The 19,759-nt window shown below is 33.6% G+C and overlaps 2 pseudogenes; both read right to left on the bottom strand.

Annotated features, from left to right (window-relative positions):
* Window positions 1–5,645: 5,645 nt before the first annotated feature.
* LOC127115297 (uncharacterized) lies at window positions 5,646–8,655 on the bottom strand (annotated as a pseudogene).
* A 106-nt stretch (window positions 8,656–8,761) lies between these two features.
* LOC127115296 (probable plastidic glucose transporter 1) lies at window positions 8,762–10,133 on the bottom strand (annotated as a pseudogene).
* Window positions 10,134–19,759: the final 9,626 nt, after the last annotated feature.

The raw sequence follows: 19,759 nt of genomic DNA, 5'->3' as shown, positions 1-19,759 counted from the left end.
CCTGTACCTTTTTCACTAAGTTCTCTTTCTTTTCTTGGTTGGAATATGTTCTACATGTCTCTTAACAACACGGACGGTTGGATTGATCCAAATACCCTCATTATGATCATTTCTAATATATGAATCATTTGATATAATATTCTCATCTTGATCATTTCTGGTAAACGATTCAATCTCAACATCAATATCACCTTGATCTCCAGTGTTTTCATCAATTACTTTGTTGGAAAAAAGAACTATAGACCATTTCGTACTTTTCGGATCATTGACATAGAACACTTGTCTAGCTTGAGAGGCTAGAATAAAAGACTCATCTTTGTATCCCACCCTATTAAGATCCACTTGCAAAAATCCTGACTTATCCATTCGAATGCCGTTATTATTTTCAACCCACTTGCAACCAAATATAGGAATCTGAAACTTCTCATAATCAAACACCCAAATGCGCTCGATAACACCAAAATACGACAGATTTGCAAATTTGGGGTTTAAGTCCTTCACACTTGATATGTGCATTGCTTCAGCTACCACGGTGACACCACTATTTTGCATAGTACTTTTATCATCTTGTTCTTTGGTATAAAATGTGTATCCATTAATCGCGTATGCGCTATAAGAAAAAACATGGAAACTTGGACCATATGCTAAGCATCTCAACCTTTCTGTTATTGAAGCGGGATCTGAATAATACTTTGAATAAATATGATCCTTAAACCAAGGTATAAAACATCGATTGTGCTCTCGTACTATCCAATTTTCATTTCTATTGGGATTTAAACCTCGGAGAACATCCTTGTGAATTTCAACATACGGCTCAACCTCATTCTCATTGTGCAGAACATACAAATGCACTTGATCCCGTTCGACCCTTGATACTGCCACGATTTTATTTCCAATTAGATTTTTTCCTTCTTTCTTTTCGATAAGCTGAGACTTGGGGAGTCCGATTGACTGAACATTAGACAAATATTCAGTACAAAACTCAATCGCTTCTTCAACAATGTATCTTTCAACCATACAACCTTCTGGTCGACTTCGGTTCTTCACGTACCCTTTTAATATTTTCATATAACGTTCAACAGGGTACATCCATCTCATATAAGCTGGTCCACACAATTGTGTCTCTTTCACAAGATGAACAACTAGATGTACCATTATGTCAAAAAATGATGGAGGAAAAAACATTTCAAGCTCACACAAAGTAATAACGATTTCTTTTTGCAACATTGGTAAGATCGCAGGATTGATCACCTTACTGCAAATTGACTTGAAGAAAGAACACAACTTAGTTATAGAGCTTCTTACTTTTTCTGGAAGAATAGAACGTATACCTATTGGGAGAAAATGTTCCATTATAACATGGCAATCATGGGTCTTTAAACTCTTTAACTTGAGGTCTTTCATAGACACAAGTCTTCTAATATCTGAAGAGTACCCTTCTGGAACTTTAACTTCACTTAGAAACTTACACAATGTTTTTTTCTCCTTTCTAGATAGAGTATAAGCAGCAGGCGGTAGATATGTTCGTTTTCCTTTCTTCAAGGGTCCTAATTCAGTTCTTATTCCCATCGCTATCAAGTCCTTTCTTGCCTTAAGGCCATCCTTAGACTTTCCTTGTATATTGAGTAACGTGCCAATAACACTTTCAAATACATTTTTTTCAATATGCATAACATCAAGAAAATGTCTCACATACAAGGACTTCCAATACGGCAATTCAAAAAAAACTGACCTCTTCTTCCACCCACTTTTGACAAGTGTGTGGGCAAAAGGCTTGCCAAACTGAGTATCCAAATCTTTCACCTTTTCAAAAATTTGATCACCCGTCAATATAGGTGGAGCTCTGCCTTGTTCTGTCTCTCCATTGAACGCCTTTCTCCATCCACGGTAGTGATGATTTGAATTTAAGAATCTCCGATGACCGAGAAAGACATTCTTCTGACCAAACTCCAAGCGCTTCCAATCTGTTTTATCTTCACAAATAGGACACGCACATTGACCTTTTATGCTATACCCTGATAGATTTCCGTATGCTGGAAAATCATTAATTGTGCCAAACAACATCGCCCTCAAGTTGAAACTTTCTTTCCTATATCCATCATAAACCTCCACACCGGTCTCCCACAAAATCTTTAAATCTTCGATTAAGGGCTTCAAGTACACGTCTATGTCATTCCCTGGTTGTTTAGGTCCAGAAATCAACATAGACAACATCATGTACTTACGCTTCATACATAGCCATGGAGGTAGGTTATAAATCATAATAATCACAGGCCATGTACTGTGTGAGATACTCTGGATACCGTGTGGGTTCATTCCATCAGTAGATAATGCCAAGCGAAGGTTTCTTGATTCTTCTCCAAATTCAGGATAATCATTATCAATTTTCAACCACTGTGGTGAATCTGCCGGATGTCGATACTTTCCATCTATAATTCTTTCATCTGCATGCCAGGTCAAGTGTCTTGAATCGGTTTCACTACGAAACATGCGTCTAAATCTCGGAATAACAGGAAAATACCACAAGACTTTTGCTGGAGACAACTTGTTCTTAAATCGCGAGACACCGCATTTAGGACACTCATTTAACGATGCATACTCATTTCGAAACAAAATGCAATCGTTTGGACATGCATGTATCTTATCATAGCTCATGCCAATAGAGCACAACATCTTTTTGGTCTCATATGTTTGATTGGGAAGAACATTATCCTCAGGAAGCATATCTTTTAAAAGGGCTAATAACTCTGTGAAACTTTTATCCGACCATCCATTGCCCGCCTTTAAGTTGTACAACTTTAATACCGCAGACAATCTTGTGAATTTAGTGCAACCATCATACAAAGGTTTCTCTGCATCACTTACCAACCTCTCAAACATTTCGGGACAATCCTTAAGATCTCCTTCAAGTGCTTCTGCAATCTCTTCAACTCGATCACAATCGTATGCATCTGCGCCACTATAGTTTGAGGCATAGGTCGTACTATCACCCGGTTCAACATTCTCGTTACTTTTCTCACCATGCAAATTCCAACATGTATAACTTCGACCAATTCCATGCCTCATTAGATGCGATGTCAACTGAACTGCGTCAACCCGTTTCCCATAACAACAACCCAAGCAAGGACATATCATTCTACTGGGGTCTTCGGCGTGCGCAACGGCAAACTTAACGAATTCTGATACCCCATTCTCGTACTCTCTCGACAATCGATTGGAAGACATCCATGTATTATCCATTACTAATTAGAATAAATAAAAAACAATTTCAAAAGAGTTCAAACACATTCGGACCTAGGTTTCTAATGATACTGGTGTTGACACAAAAACAAATGTTCATAGGTCGTATAACCCTAACTACTGGGTAATGTAGTCTCATTGCATGTGCTAAAAGAAAGCTAAAACAAAGAAATAGTAAACGCGCAGCTAAAACAAAGCAATAGTAAAACAATAACATAAAACTGAAATTGCGCAAAGCTAAAACAAAGCAATAGTAAAAGTAATAATGTATGCATCGTGTACCTTTGATTGGTAGAAGGAGGAAACGCGCAGTAATAATGTAGATCTAACAGAGGTGGAAGGAAAACGCCTTAGAACCCTAACGTGAAAAAGAACGAAAATAACAGAGAGTGAAATAACAAAACGCGCAGTATGTTATAATTTTAATGTTTACTAAAGGGGACCTTAGAGGGCGCTTGTGGAAAAAAAGCGCCCTCTAAAGGGGGCCTAAGAGGGCGCTTATGGAAGCGCTCTCTAAGGCTTTCCAGAAGCGCTTTATAAGCTGGAAATGCACATGGACTTATAACAGCGCTTTATTAAAAGCGCCCTCTAAGGTATCTGCTCCTTATTTTTTCGCTTCACCTTAGAGGGCGCTTTATTAAAAAAGCGCCCTCTAAAGGGGGCCTAAGAGGGCGCTTATGGAAGCGCTCTCTAAGGCTTTCCAGAAGCGCTTTATAAGCTGGAAATGCACATGGACTTATAACAGCGCTTTATTAAAAGCGCCCTCTAAGGGTAACCTTAGAGGGCGCTTTCTAAAAAGCGCCATGTATTGTTGTCCCTCTATCTCCTCCTTATTTTTTCGCTTCACCTTAGAGGGCGCTTTATTACAAAAGCATCCTCTAAAGTGCGCTGTCTATTGCTCCTTATTTTTTCGCTTCACTTTAGAGAGCGCTTTTGTAATAAAGCGCCCTCTAAGGTGCGCTGTCTATTCCAGTTTTTGGCGTAGTGTTATTTAAAAGTGTTTAGATAGGAATTAAGTACTTTGAATTTTGTTGTGAAAATGACTTGACATTAGATCAAGCATTTGATGAGCGATTGAGAAAGATTTGAATGAAGGTTTGAGAGAAACAGAATGGGTAGATTTGGATGATGACGAGAGCTAAGATAGGCGAGGCATCCACCTCGAATCTTAGTCTCAGGAGTCCGTGGTATCCACCACGTTCCATTTCCACCTTTATTGAAAAGGTCTTGAATATGAATTAATATTTTTTGATTTTTTATTATGAAAAATGACTTGATGTTGGATCAAGCATTTGATGAAGGTTTGAAAGAAATGGAATGGAATGGGAAGAAGAAATGGATTGATTTGTCTATTGAGAAAATACTCGACGTCGATTCGAGTCTTATTTTTGATCTTTTGGAAATGGTTGATTTTATTCTTGTGTAAGTAGCTAACTAAACAGTCAAGCAATAAAGAAATAAAACAGTAAAATTATTACACATCGGGGGAGTGGGGTACATTTTTTCAAATGGGGATTCAAAGTACTGGAATAATTAAATCGGGCCCAAACAACAAATAATGCAATGTATGAGTGTAAGTGCAAGAGAACTGGATCATTGTAAGAAGGCCCAAGAGTAAGCCATGTGAAGAAAACAACAAATACAAAATTATATTTACAAGACACTTAAAAATTAAATTGAAAGAAACAACATCAGGACGCGCACAGATAAAAATTGGGATGCGAGGACGCGAATCAAGGTCGCATAACGGAATGACGTGCAAGGCAGATGGAAATTGAAAAGCAAACAAGAAATCTAGATAATGTGCTCAAAGTCGGTTTGCACATATTGACAATAATTGAAATGTCATATGTGATTAATCAAAACACGACGAAATACTATCGATGTATCGATAAAAATAATCATATATAAACAACATGGAAACTATTGAATCCATAAATTAAAATCGATATTTAACAATTAAAATAAATAAAAGGGGTAATAAACATTAGGAATAATGAGGGGATTAAAAAGAAATGTGAAATAGAAAATTAAAAAAATGCTGTAAAATTAAAATATGGTGCACATGGGTATTGAACCCAGGACCAAGGACTTGCCAAAGCATCCTTTTACCAACTCCATCAAATAGACATCCTTGTCATATGATCTCAATCGCTAACACATAACATAAAAAAACGGACCAAGCCTTTTAAATAAAACACAAAGTTGAAAACAGTAGCAGAACTCAAACAAATTCATCTTAACGCACATAGATCCTGTTTCTTTCCATTTTGAACATCAAAGATTTAACGGCAAGATAACCACACAAATGGAAGCTTCAAGGAAACTAAACGGAGAAATGGAAATAGAAACTCGAAAAGGAAACTAACTGGTTGCGGCGAGATTGACCGACGGATGTAGGTAAGGTTCCGTCTGAACCGGTTTTTGATCTTCTTGTCCGCTCTTCACCACCAAGAAAAACTATGGCTTTCTTTTCTCCTTGCCGTCGACTCCTTTTTATCTTAGTGAACAATAACGGCTCCTCTCCAAAAATTAGGGTTCTCTGTGAATAGTGATTGCTTTTTTATATATGACTCATGTCTTTCCTCTGCTATGTTTCCTGCTGTGTGGAGGTCTGCTGTGTAGTGGAGAGGTCTGTTCGTACAGAGGATGTCTGGGGAGTTTTTTCCTTATTCCACTTGTGGTCCCTCTTCCTCAATTCTCTCCATTTCCAAGACTTCACTGTTGGTAAGAAACAATTCACCACCGTAACTCACTTAGATGAAAAATTTGTTTTGGAATTAACTGATTTTATGTGGTGTTGTTGTGGCAACTTGACATTCAACTGAATGTCAGAGGTACATTCATTATTTCCTTTGATGGAATGTCTCTTGTTAGCTTTGTCCTCTGTGTCTTGAGGATATCGGTTATTTGAATCCTCCTCCTCAGAATCAGAGGACATTACTACAAGTTTCCTTCGACCATTTTGCAGATAGGATGCTTCAGGGGACCCAGAAGCATTGGGAAACTCAGAGATAGCTTTGTATTGAATTTCAAACTCGTCATAATCTGTTACAGACCCATTTCTCTTAATCATTTCCACCTTCTTCGCTTTTATATAATCAGTCTCCATATACTGCTCATCTGAATCATTTTGGCTTTCATTTATGTGAAGAAGCTCTTCTTCATCAAACCCTTGCATACTGCAATTCTCTTCCATTATATTTACTGATTTGACAAATTCATTCTCAATTAGTTCGGATATCTTCGAAGGGAAATCCCATGGCACTATCTTTGGTAGTATCCGATGACCACCCTTGAGATCAAATGGAAGTGAGACATATCCTGTCTGTGCTTTTAGATCTTTACTAAATATTATACTCTGCAACCAGAACTGAAGATGCATAATGGTCTTCCGGATGTCTCCGCCACATGACTGTATAAACTTCTCCAGTAGAAGAGGATGGATGGGGGCTCCTTCTCCCAGACAAACATAGTACAAATGGCAAAGCAACTCTTTTGGCATTGGCAATGAGAACGAAACATGAAGCCTATCAAAATTATCTGGAAGGCCAGGATTATCACTATTGCTGGTCAATATAATTGGACCCCTTGATGTCTCGGCAATCTGCTGTATGGCGGCAATACATCCACGATCTTCAGCAAAGAGTATGTCCACATCCTCAATCAGAATCAAAGTTTGGACTTTATCACATGCAACAACATCATTCTTGCCAAGTAACTTTTGGGATGTTTTAAATGGGCTATGAGCTTCATCATCATATAACGGTATTGGTTCAACTACTCCGTCATTCACCTCATCCGCAGCTTTATCATTAATCAAAGCAGGAGCTTGGGGGAAATTTGTAGTTATCTTCTGTGAACTCAAAGTATGTTCTGATAACCTTTTGAACCCATGTGAACCAAATGCATCTCCAAAATACTGCTTTACAACAGTCCCATTTCTACAATCTGATGCATTGAGCTCTAATATGTCAAAGCCTTGCTCTTGGGCACAAGCATAGACTGCTGCGGACTTGCCACCCCCTGTTGGTCCTGTAATTAAAAGAACATTCTGCAGTGAATCCTCTTCATTCATATCTTCTGAATCATAGTCACTGTCAGAACACATATAATCATCATCATCTTGCATGACCCTTGTATCCCTCTTACATGTCTCCTTCCTGGGTTTGTAACGTCTTTCATGCCACTGATGTAGCCAGTCACTCAAGAAATTCACGGCTTCGTCATTACCACATACTTCAACGGCTTTAGTTGGCTTGTATTTGTATGCCCATAAGCTGCCTTCTGGTTTATCCTCACAACCAACATAGTATGACCTCAGACTTTCTTGGAGAAACCTACTAGACGGCTCAGTACATGACTTTCTAAAATAGCCAGCTAGCACAGAAAAGGTATCAGATTCGTCCACCTCCAAGTCCACTTTGGCATTTTTTTGGCATTTGAGCACTTTTTGTTTGCTCCTCTTGTAAAGTTAAGTTTGATAATGATGTGTCTTGCAGATTTTATGGACACGGAGAATGATAACTTGAAGCCCCCAATGGATGTAAAGTACTAAGAAATTTATCAAAATTTAAGCATTCAACAGAACCCTCGTAAAAAGTGTTCCAAAATACTGTAGCAGCGACGGTGTTTGACCAGCTTGCACGGGAACACTCTGAAATTTGGCAACTGTGTCAGGAGTACGAAGGATTCCTTGTGGAGATTCAACAGCAAGCTCTGCTGCCTCTTTATACTTTGTTTGGGAAAATAATTCATGAAAACCCTCAACCACCAGCTTTTCAGCACCAGGAAGATTTCCTCTTTTGGCAAGACTAACAGCAAGCTCTAAATTGTTTAATTGACCGCTGACAAAATTGATACATCTACGAATGTGTAACATCTCTACCAGATCATTTTGGACCCTCTGAGTAGCAGTTGCAGGATGAAGATCCGACGTTGAAGCCATGAAATACTTAAAATTGTTGCGGAAAGATTCACCTGATTTTTGGAGACATACTTGCCCTCTTTTGAATTATACACGAGAAGGTAGAGAATCTTGCTAGCCTTCCAAACTGTAAAACAATTGCTAAGAAACCGGAACGCAAGCCAAGCTGCAAACGCGAACAAGGCCACGAACGAAATGACGGACATTGCACCAAGCATTATTGCAGACGAACAAGTCCATGATGGTAGCTTCACATGACAACCATAACCATCAACATGAATGGAAACTGCAGAACACAATAAGCCGACACAATGGATATGTTGTAATGAATTAACCAAGCTGCGACATGAGGTAATGATGCTATACCGACACAAGTCAGTGTAATTGGATGCAGCAAGCTCATGACAGTGGGGATGCATAGTTGCTCTGCCACTTCTAAGACGCACAATAGGAGAAGAAAAGTCACGATGCCGCCTCACCTTTGTCATCGTCACTGCTGGTTAAGCAAGGACCTTAACATTTAACTGTATCCCATTTCAATTTCATTAACGCTGTGAACTGCACTAACAGTGCTACCCGAGCTGTCCGATTCGGTTAACCACTCTTTTCTGCTATCAATTTATCATACAGGAGTATGAGAATTCCTAGCATATCCGGTGCAACTCCAAATTTCTCCACCAACTCAAGGAAGAACAATCCCACCACAAAGTTGCAAACCTAATGGGTAGAGAAACTGAGCCCCATGATCTTCCCTCGTGTTTTAGTGCTGCTAAGCTCTGGTATAATGATGCCAGTTACAGGGACAACTCCAATTTCAAAAGAGAATATATACATGATAGTTCCTAATATTGATAAGTTGTTGCTGAGATGCTCATCCAATGGAAAGATGATAGCATAGACCACAAGAAACATTGAAATTGCTATTCCTAAGTAGCTTCCTATAATATGTTTCTGCCTCCCTTCCTTATCGATTAAGTATAAGGCACAAAGTGCACCTGCAAAGTTTGTAAGCCCGACAAACAAGCTTGCTAAATCACTGCTTTGAATTCCAACGTCATGAAAGGTCAACGATGAAAAATAAAGAACTATGTTTATGCCTGCAAACTTGATACAACCTCTAGAACATGGCTGCTGCAAGATCTCTGACCATCTGCTGTCCAAATCACTGCCATCATTCTTGCTGACAGATTGAAATTCTTCAATTGCACCCTCAACTTCAGATGCTCCCCAAGGCTCCCGTATTACTTTTTCGCATCATTTATTCTCCCAGCCTTGCAAAGCCAGCGTGGGCTATCAACAGCAAATTGCATACCTAGGCCAACAATAAAACCAGGGACGCTTGCAATATACAGCATTGTCATCCACTAGTGTAGATCATTCTCAGAAGGAATTCCAAGAGATAGTGATGCAATAATACCAAGACAGGTACCAATTTGACATAAGGACCCTAGGGAATCCCTATATTTTGTTGGAGCAACCTCAGATATATATATATAAATATATATATATATATATATATATATATATATATATATATATATATATATATATATATATATATATATATATATATATATATATATATATATATATATCGGAACAAGAACAGCATTCACACCTATACCAAGACCAACAAGAAACCTTCCCCAAAGTATCTCATCCAAGGAGCAGGCATTTGCACTTATTATTGCGCCAAGGATCAAGGGTATGGCATCAATCTGAAAAGTGAGGCGACAACCAAGTTTGCCAACCAAAGAACCAATGCTTATGCTCCCAATAAACACGCCAGCAATAAATATACTAACAATAAGTCCCTCAATGGACGAGTTTCCCTGAAAGCTGAAAGCCAAGTTCCTGGGCAATTGAAACAATAGGACCATTCTGTATATTGAAACCAGGATTCCAACTTGTCTTGTGAAGTCTCGGAAGATCCGGCCAGTTCTTGCCTCGCGTGAAAATCTTCCATATATTCATGTGATAAGATGCTTTGCTCACATGCCACATCATGATTGAATGAACGAAATAAATGAAATATGAATGAGTATGTAGAATTCCTTCAATATGAATGGAATTTTTTCAATGTGAATGAAGAAAATATGAATGTAAATTTGGAATGTGAAAAACGTAAAAAAATATGAAATAGTAAATATGAACATGAATGAAGGATATGAAGGTGAATGAAGAAAGAACGCAAACGAGTGATTGGGAAAAGTTTTTTTTTTCAGGGCCAAAATCGGGGTACGACAGGAGGGACAAGTTCGATGAGGGTGAGAGAGTGAGAGAGTTGAACTACAACAAAATTTAAAAACTAAAATGTTAATGTAAGGGTGTAAGCGGATCATAAAAAATCAATTAAATTGACAATCCAAACCAAACCAAACTGAATCGAAAAAAATCCGATTGTTTCTGATTCGGTTCAAAAACCAAATCAAGCAAATGAAAATCAATGTGGTTTGGTTCGATTCTCAGTTTTAATTTTTAGGAACCGACAAATCGATGAGTCGAACCAATGATATAATTATGCTCTAAATCTTTTATTCCACCCATCATTAAGCCCAAATTTTATATGGGTCAAATTATTCTCCATCTTTGTTTACGTTTAATTCATTTTAGAAAAACACGAATATAGAACCAAACTCTCAAACATAGAAAGTAAAAACAATATAAGTCACAAAATTTCTCTCGCCTCCTTCCACCACTATTTTTCTCTACCGTCCTTATGTTATTATTGTCTTCTTCGTGTTAAAGTTCTCTGTGTTAGTTCTCATATTTTTTTTTAAAAAAAATTGTTTCTTCTTCAACAAAATTTCTTCTAGTATTATTACAAAATATGTATATTATTTTATCTATAAATTCATTGTAACCGTTGTGAAATATTATCCCCTCGATTAAAAGTAACAACCGTGGGGAAAAATCCACGTGCCTAAATACCAAAATGATTTTATTGAGAAACGAACTCATGATCAAACAACTTTTCACCTCAGTTAGCAGGTTCAATCATGAGAAAAAATGCATGCTATTCATTTTTTTACCTCCGCCATTAGTTCAAAGGAAAAAATAGCGCATATTCTATGACACCCTTGTAACCACAGACAATCAGGACAAACCATTTAGTCAACCGAGATGATATATAATTTTATAGCAATGATAAAAATTATACCAAAAAGAATACAATAGCACTATCGTCATAAATACAATAATTAGAACAAAACAATATCACTAATAATAAATACAACTCATAATCAAATTTTAGATTTTAGCAAAGTATTCATCTGGAAATAAAGAACATTAAATAATAACTTGTTTCCAAAACCATCAAATTGTTTTACAGAACATCAAAATATAAATTTTTAGACATGAAATCTATAAGTTAACATGTGGTTTTAACATAAAAATATAGATTTTGAAGTAAGTTAAAAAAAATTACAAATGAAAATATAAAGTTATTTTTACAGGTGTGTGGGATTAAAAATAAGGTAATATAGATGAATTGGATATATGTCATTGTTATATTGTTTATTTTCTTACTATCATTTTAAAGTACAAATTAAAATCATAAATACAAGGTTCATGAAATCAGAAAACAAAAAAAAAATGTTTGAACAATAAATAAATGCTATTTTAGAAGATAAATTTTATCATAATATATTATTCATTTATTTTTTATTGATACTTTTCCATTTAACATATCTTAAGATCTTTAATCCTGGTATACAATACGGCAAAACAGATTGATGCATTTCATAATTTGTGGATGATGTATATATCTAGGACAGTCTTCATCAACTTCACATTCGTAAGGAAGTAACTTATATCTTTCTGAAATGAAAAGAGATTATAAAGTAATATTAGAAAACTTAATAAAATATTATATACAAACTTGAAAGTTTATAATAAATTAGAAAAAAAATATAAATAAAGTGGTTTACCAACAGCATGTGATGTTGTAACAAATAATAAATCATAAAAAAACCATATATAAAATAACTTGAGAATTTCAGTCATTTTAAACTTTACTTTACTTGTAAAATATAGAGCATAGTTTGATCTTTTTATAGCATGTAATGTTCAGATTCTTAAATATTTATTTAATTTTAGTTTTATCCCTTACGAAGATGTAAAAGTATTTTAGAAAATTATAATCTTAACTAAATGTCTCTTAATTTTATAAATGTGTTGTGTTTGTCCCTTAAAGCTACCTACGAAGGAGGTTACATAATAAAAATAATAATAATAATAATAATAATAATAATAATAATAATAATAATAATAATAATTATTATTATTATTATTATTATTATTATTATAATATTTAATGATTCAAGAAACTTTTTTGTTCCATGCATGATCATGGATAGACACTTCGAAATATCCTTGTGTAACTTTGAGTCATCTATAAGTTTAATGACCTAATATGTGTTCAAAATGTTAAGTATAAACGATATAATGACAATTAACTTCACTACTTCTTTAGCATGCCAATCAAAATTAAGACGGATATGATGATTAAGAGAATGTAATATTATAAAACGGGTATTTGATTATGGTATTGTAGATATATTGGAGGATTTGAATACCATATTTGATTATGGTATTGTAGATATACAAGTAGAATATGTTTTAATGAATATTCTAAAAAGGTTAATACTATATGAAATTTTTTTAATGATGCATTGATGGATGAAGAACGCTATCCACAGATGAAAAAACAATAGTTCGCTGTAAGAAATTAATGAAATTTTGATGCAAGATATTCTTAATGCGAAAAAAAATCATCTCAACAAATGTCACGATGTCGATGATTACACAAAAAAATCAGATAAATGAAATGATCTAGATGACAATACAATGTAGATATGAATGAGATATATTATGCACACATAACAAACATATAATACATACACAAAATACATCAAACAAAGAAATATCAACAAATAACTAAAGGCACACTAATAGAAAGTGGAGGAGCGTAGAACGATCATACAAATTTGATGATTTAGGCTCTAATTGTTGCACAAGTAATGGTTAGTATAAAAAACTTAAGTAAAATGACAATACGATCAAAACAATATATAATTGAATATGTCTTTATTTTCACGTTTGGAGAGATATTCTCAGACACTCCTTAATAAAATAAAAAATGAAGTGGAATGACACATGCTTTGATTATCTTTACTTGTGTCTTCCCGCCCAATAATGACTAATTACTTCATTGCTTGAACTTATGCATCGACAAACTTAGATAACTTATTCAAAATTTCACAATAATTTGGATCACTAATAAAAACTTATTATTTTGAGTCTTATCATATACTTGTTGAACAATTAAAGAACACACCAACATATTCATAGAAACTATCTTCATCTTCCTTCACAATGACCTTGGAAGAATAATTCTTCAAGGAGATGCTTCTATTTTCTTCTAACAATCTTTTTCCCTTTTTTATTTTATTTAGATACTTTAAGCTTCATGATAAATCAGTTTTCCAAACAAAATTAAAATATTTAAAGTCTTGAAGTCTTGTGTCTAGGTGGTTATTCATGCACATAAACCTTAACACCTTGTCAGCCCAATCCATTAAGATAAAGTCACATTGAAATTCTAACTGATGATTATGTTAGTATAATGATATTAAATTTATTCATATAACTCAAATTTGAATATGGAAGCTCTATTGAACACACACTTTGGATCGTTCTATCCTGTATTCTCAACTTCTGAGGTTGCAGGACCTAATAAAAAGACTAGATCTGATACTACTTATTGGTGGAGGATATGGGGATCGAATGTTATTGAGTGGAGGGGGTTTAATAGATTGTTTCCGTAAAACCATTTTAAAAAAAAATCCTTTTACAAAATCAGAGTTTTACCATGAGATTCATAAATTACACGCTCTGAGGCCAAATTTTCATATCATGGGAGCATATTGCAAACTGAAGAAAAAGATAACGGCACCATCATAAAACATACGATTAAATTGATATTACAATTAACTCAGATGATCAGTAATCACAACAACTGAGAAATATGAAGTTGCTTAAACAAGCAATTCAACAATGATCATAAATCATTTTTCACACACAATTGAAATTGATTTTTTAACTAATCGAATGATCAATCTAACAACAACAAAGAAAATGATTTTACAATGTTTCAGAAAAAATAAAATATGAATTCTTCTCAAGATTCAAATATTTACAAAATACAAATATTAATAGAACATAACTAGAAACTACATTATCAATAAATTAGTGTCGACCAGAAATTTAATTACAATTGAGAGATATAATTCAAGTGTTCTTAGTCTTGTGGAATCATCTTTTATGCTTAGGCATGACTTGTAGACCCATGGTTACGACCTAAATGACAAGAAAAAAATGTTAAAGTAAGATGATATAATTTAAGAGAATTTCAACGGACGGTTGTTCATTGAAGGCAAAGGTGAGGGTTAGTGTGACAAATTCTAAGTTTGAACAGAGTAAGGGTGAGGGTGGAAAAAGTTCGATGAGGGTGAGAGAGTGAGAGAGTTGAACTACAACAAAATTTAAAAACTAAAATGTTAATGTAAGGGTGTAAGCGGATTAGGAAAAACCAATTAATTTGACAATCCAAACCGAATCAAAAAAAAATCCGATTGTTTCTTATTCGGTTCAAAAACCAAATCAAGCTAATGAAAATCGATGTGGTTTGGTTCGATTCTCAATTTTAATTTTTAGGAACCGACAAATCGATGAGTCGAACCAATGATATAATTATGCTCTAAATCTTTTATTCCACCTATAATTAAGCCCAAATTTTATATCGATCAAATTATTCTCCATCTTCGTTTACGTTAATTTATTTTAGAAAAACACGAATATAGAACCAAACTCCCAAACATAGAAAGTAAAAATAATATAAGTCACAAAAACTTTTTATTCATTGAGTTGCTGCTCTCTCCTCCTTCCACCACTATTATTCTCTACCATCGTTATGTTATTGTTGTCTTCTTCGTGTTAAAGTTCTCTGTGTTAGTTCTCATATTTTAAAAAAAGAATTGTTTCTTCTTCAACAAAATTTCTTCTAGTATTGTTACAAAATATGTATATTATTTTATCTATAAATTCATTATAACCATTGTGAAATATTATCCCCTCGATTAAAAGTAACAACCGTGGCGAAAAATCCACGCGCCTAAATACCAAAATGATTTTATTAAGAAACGAACTCATGATCAAACAACTTTTCACCTCAGTTAGCAGGTTCGATCATGAGAAAAAATGCATGCTATTCATTTTTTTACTTCAGCCATTAGTTCAAAGGAAAAAATAGCGCATATTCTATGACACCCTTGTAACCACAGACAATCAACCAGGGCAAACCATTTAGTCAACCGAGATGATATATAATTTTATGGCAATGGTAACAATTAAACCAAAAAGAATACAATAGCACTACCGTCGTAAATACAATAATTAGAACAAAACAATATCACTAATAATAAATACAACTCATAATCAAATTTTAGATTTTAGCAAAATATTCATCCGGAAATAAAGAACATTATATAATTTCTTGTTTTCAAAACTATCAAATTGTTTTACAGAACATCAAAATACAAATTTTTAGACATGAAATCTTTAAGTTAACATGTGGTTTTAACATAAAAATATAGATTTTGAAGTAAGTTAAAAAAAATTACAAATGAAAATATAAAGTTAATTTTACAGGTAGGTGGGATTAAAAATAAGGTAATATAGATGAATTGGATATATGTCATTGTTATATTGTTTATTTTCTTACTATCATTTTAAAGTACAAGTTAAAATCGTAATACAAGGTTCATGAAATCAGAAAACTACAAAAAATGTTTGAACAATAAATAAATGCTATTTTAGAAGATAAATTTTATCATAATATATTATTCATTTATTTTTTATTGATACTTTTCCATTTGACATGTCTTAGATCTTTAATCCTTGTATACAATATGGCAAAACAGATTGATGCATTTCACAATTTGTTGATAATATGATTCTCTAGGACAATCTTGATCAACTTCACATTCGTAAGGAAGTAACTCATATCTTTCTGAAATGAAAAGAGATTATAAAGTAATATTAGAAAACTTAATAAAATATTATATACAAACTTGAAAGTTTAAAATAAATTAGAAAAAAAAATATAAATAAAGTGGTTTACCAACAGCATGTGATGTTGTAACAAATAATAAAACATAAAACAACCATTTTAAACTTTACTTTACTTGTAAAATATAGCGCATAGTTTGATCTTTTTATAGCATGTAATGTTCAGATTCTTAAATATTTATTTAATTTTAGTTTTATCCCTTACGAAGTTGTAAAAATATTTTAGAAAATTATAATCATAATTAAATGTCTCTTAATTTTATAAATGTGTTGTGTGTGTTCCTTCAAGCTACCTAATAAGGAGGTTACATAATAATAATAATAATAATAATAATAATAATAATAATAATAATAATAATAATAATTATTATTATTATTATTATTATTATTATTATTATTATTAATATTATTATTATTATTATCATTATAATATTAAATTATTCAAGAAACTTTTTTGTTCCATGCATGATCATGGATAGACACTTCGAAATATCCTTGTGTAACTTTGAGTCATGTATAGTATAAGTTTAATGACCTAATATGTATTCAAAATGTTAAGTAATAACGAGATAATGGCAATTAGCTTCACTACTTCTTTAGGAGACCAATCAAAATTAACACCGATATGATGATTAAGAGAATGTAATATTATAAAACGGGTATTTGATTATGGTATTGTAGATATATTGGAGGATTTGAATACCATATTTGATTATGGTATTGTAGATATACAAGTGGAATATGTTTTAGTGAATATTCTAAAAAGGTTCATACTAAATGAAATTTTTTTAATGATGCATTGATCGATGAAGAATGTTATGCACATATAAAAAAACAATAGTTCGCTGTAAGAAATTAATGAAATTTTGATGCAAGATATTCTGAAAGCGAAAAAATATCATCTAAACAAATATAATGATGCAGATGATTACACACAAAAATCAGATAAATGAAATGATCTAGATGACAATGCAATGTAGATATGAATGAGATATATTATGCACACATAAAAAACATATAATACATACACAAAATACATCAAACTAACAAATATTAACAAATAATTAAAGGCACACTAATAGAAGGTGGAGGAGCATAGAACGATCATACAAATTTGATGATTTAAACTCTAATTGTTGCACAAGTAATGGTTAGTAGAAAAAACTTAAGTAAATGGACATTACGATGAAAACCAAATATAATTGAATATGTCTTTATTTTCACGTTTGGAGAGATATTCTCAGACACTCCTTAACAAAATAAAAAATGAAGTGGAATGACACATGCTTTTATTATATTTACTTGTCTTACGCATCGACAAATTTAGATAACTTATTCAAAATGTCACAATAATTTGGATCACTAATAAAAACTTATTATTTTGAGTCTTATCATATACTTGTTGAACAATTAAAGAACACACCATCATATTCATAGAAACTATCTTCATCTTCCTTCACAATGACCTTAGAAGAATAAGTCTTCAAGGAGATGCTTCTACTTTCTTCTAACAATCTTTTTCCCTTTTTTATTTGATTTAGATACTTTAAGCTTCATGATAAATCAGTTTTCCAAACAAAATTAAAATATTTAAAGTCGTCAAGTCTTGTGGCTAGGTGGTTATTCGTGCACATAAACCTTAACACCTTGTCAGCCCAATCCAATAAGATAAAGTCACATTGAAATTCTAACTGATGATTATGTTAATATAATGATATTAAATTTATTCATATAACTCAAATTTGAATATGGGAGCTCTATTGAACACACCTTTTGGATCGTTCTATCCCGTATTCTCAACTTCTGAGGTTGCAGGACCTAATCAAAAGACTAGCTCTGATACTACTTATTGGTGGAGGATATGGGGATCAAATGTTATTGAGTGGAAGGGGTTAAATAGAATGTTTCCCCAAAACCATTTTCAAAAACATTTCCTTTTATAAAATCAGTGTTTTACCATGAGATTCACAAATTACACGCTTTGAGGCCAAAAATTTCATATCATGGGAGCATATTGCAAACTAAAGCAAAAGATAGCAGCACCTTTATAAGACATACGATTAAATTGATATTACAATTAACTCAGATGATCAGTAATCACAAAAACTGAGAAATATGAAGTTGCTTAAACAAGCAATTCAACAATGATCATAAATCATTTTTCACACACAACTGAAATTGATTTTTTAACTAATCGAATGATCAATCTAACAACAACAAAGAAAATGATTTTACAATGTTTCAGAAAAAATAAAATATGAATTCTTCTCAAGATTCAAATATTTACAAAATACAAATATTAATAGAACATAACTAGAAACTACATTATCAATAAATTAGTGTCGACTAGAAATTTAATTACAATTGAGAGATATAATTCAAGTGTTCTTAGTCTTGTGGAATCATCTTTTATGCTTAGGCATGACTTGTAGACCCATGGTTACGACCTAAATGACAAGAAAAAAATGTTAAAGTCAGATGATATAATTGAAGAGAATATCAACGGACGGTTGTTCATTGAAGGCAAAGGTGGGGGTTAGCGTGGCAAATTCTAAGTTTGAACAGAGTAAGGGTGGGGGGGGGGGGGGGGGGAGAAGTTCGATGAGGGTGAGAGAGTGAGAGAGTTGAACTACAACAAAATTTAAAAACTAAAATGTTAATGTAAGGATGTAAGCGGATCCGAAAAAACCAATTAAATTGACAATCCAAACCAAACTAAACCGAATCGAAAGAAAATCCCATTGTTTCTCATTCGGTTCAAAAACCAAATCAAGCCAATGAAAATCGATGTGGTTTGGTTCTGTCGCATCTTGAAAAATACGATCCCTCGCGATGGTCGTAGAAAAGTTTTGTTTGAACAGAGTCGCCACCAAACTTAATTTATCCCAATGAAGAGATAGGAAGATATTGATAAAACCTTTAGGAAATAGAATAATGGTCATCTCAATCATATTCGGGTTTGGGAGTCGATTACGCAAGGGGAAGGTATTAGCACCCCTCACGTCTGTTGTACTCAACGGGAACCTTTTAGTTTAATTTGCGATTTGAATGTTAGTTGAATGTTATTTGTTTTCTTTAAGTGATAAGGATCAATAATAGAGATGGATGGAGACCTCAGAAGGGGGGAAAATGGAGGTTTTTTATTAGTGTGCTCGCCAAGATCTCGCAATCTCGTGCCTACGTATCCTTATAGTACAATAAGGAAATCAGAGCATTCGTAGTTCGGGGAACTACGATTTGTTGGTGTTTTTTCATGAACGACTATTTAGATCGCGTTCTAAAGGCTAAACGCCGACTTGTCTACTCTCGGCGGAGGCTTAAGCACTAGTTTGTTGTGCGCGCTAGAAAGGATTAAACAGTGTTATTTTTTAAAAGATTTTTGGTCACACGGGGTAACAAGTCGAATTAATATGTTGGTTGTTTTGTTTGATTGGTTTTAATCGCACGGGGGCGAGGACAAAT

This window comes from Lathyrus oleraceus, chromosome 1, assembly GCF_024323335.1.
Source record: "Lathyrus oleraceus cultivar Zhongwan6 chromosome 1, CAAS_Psat_ZW6_1.0, whole genome shotgun sequence".
Taxonomy (NCBI): Eukaryota; Viridiplantae; Streptophyta; class Magnoliopsida; order Fabales; family Fabaceae; genus Lathyrus; species Lathyrus oleraceus.
This window is presented reverse-complemented; position numbering and strand designations above follow the sequence as displayed.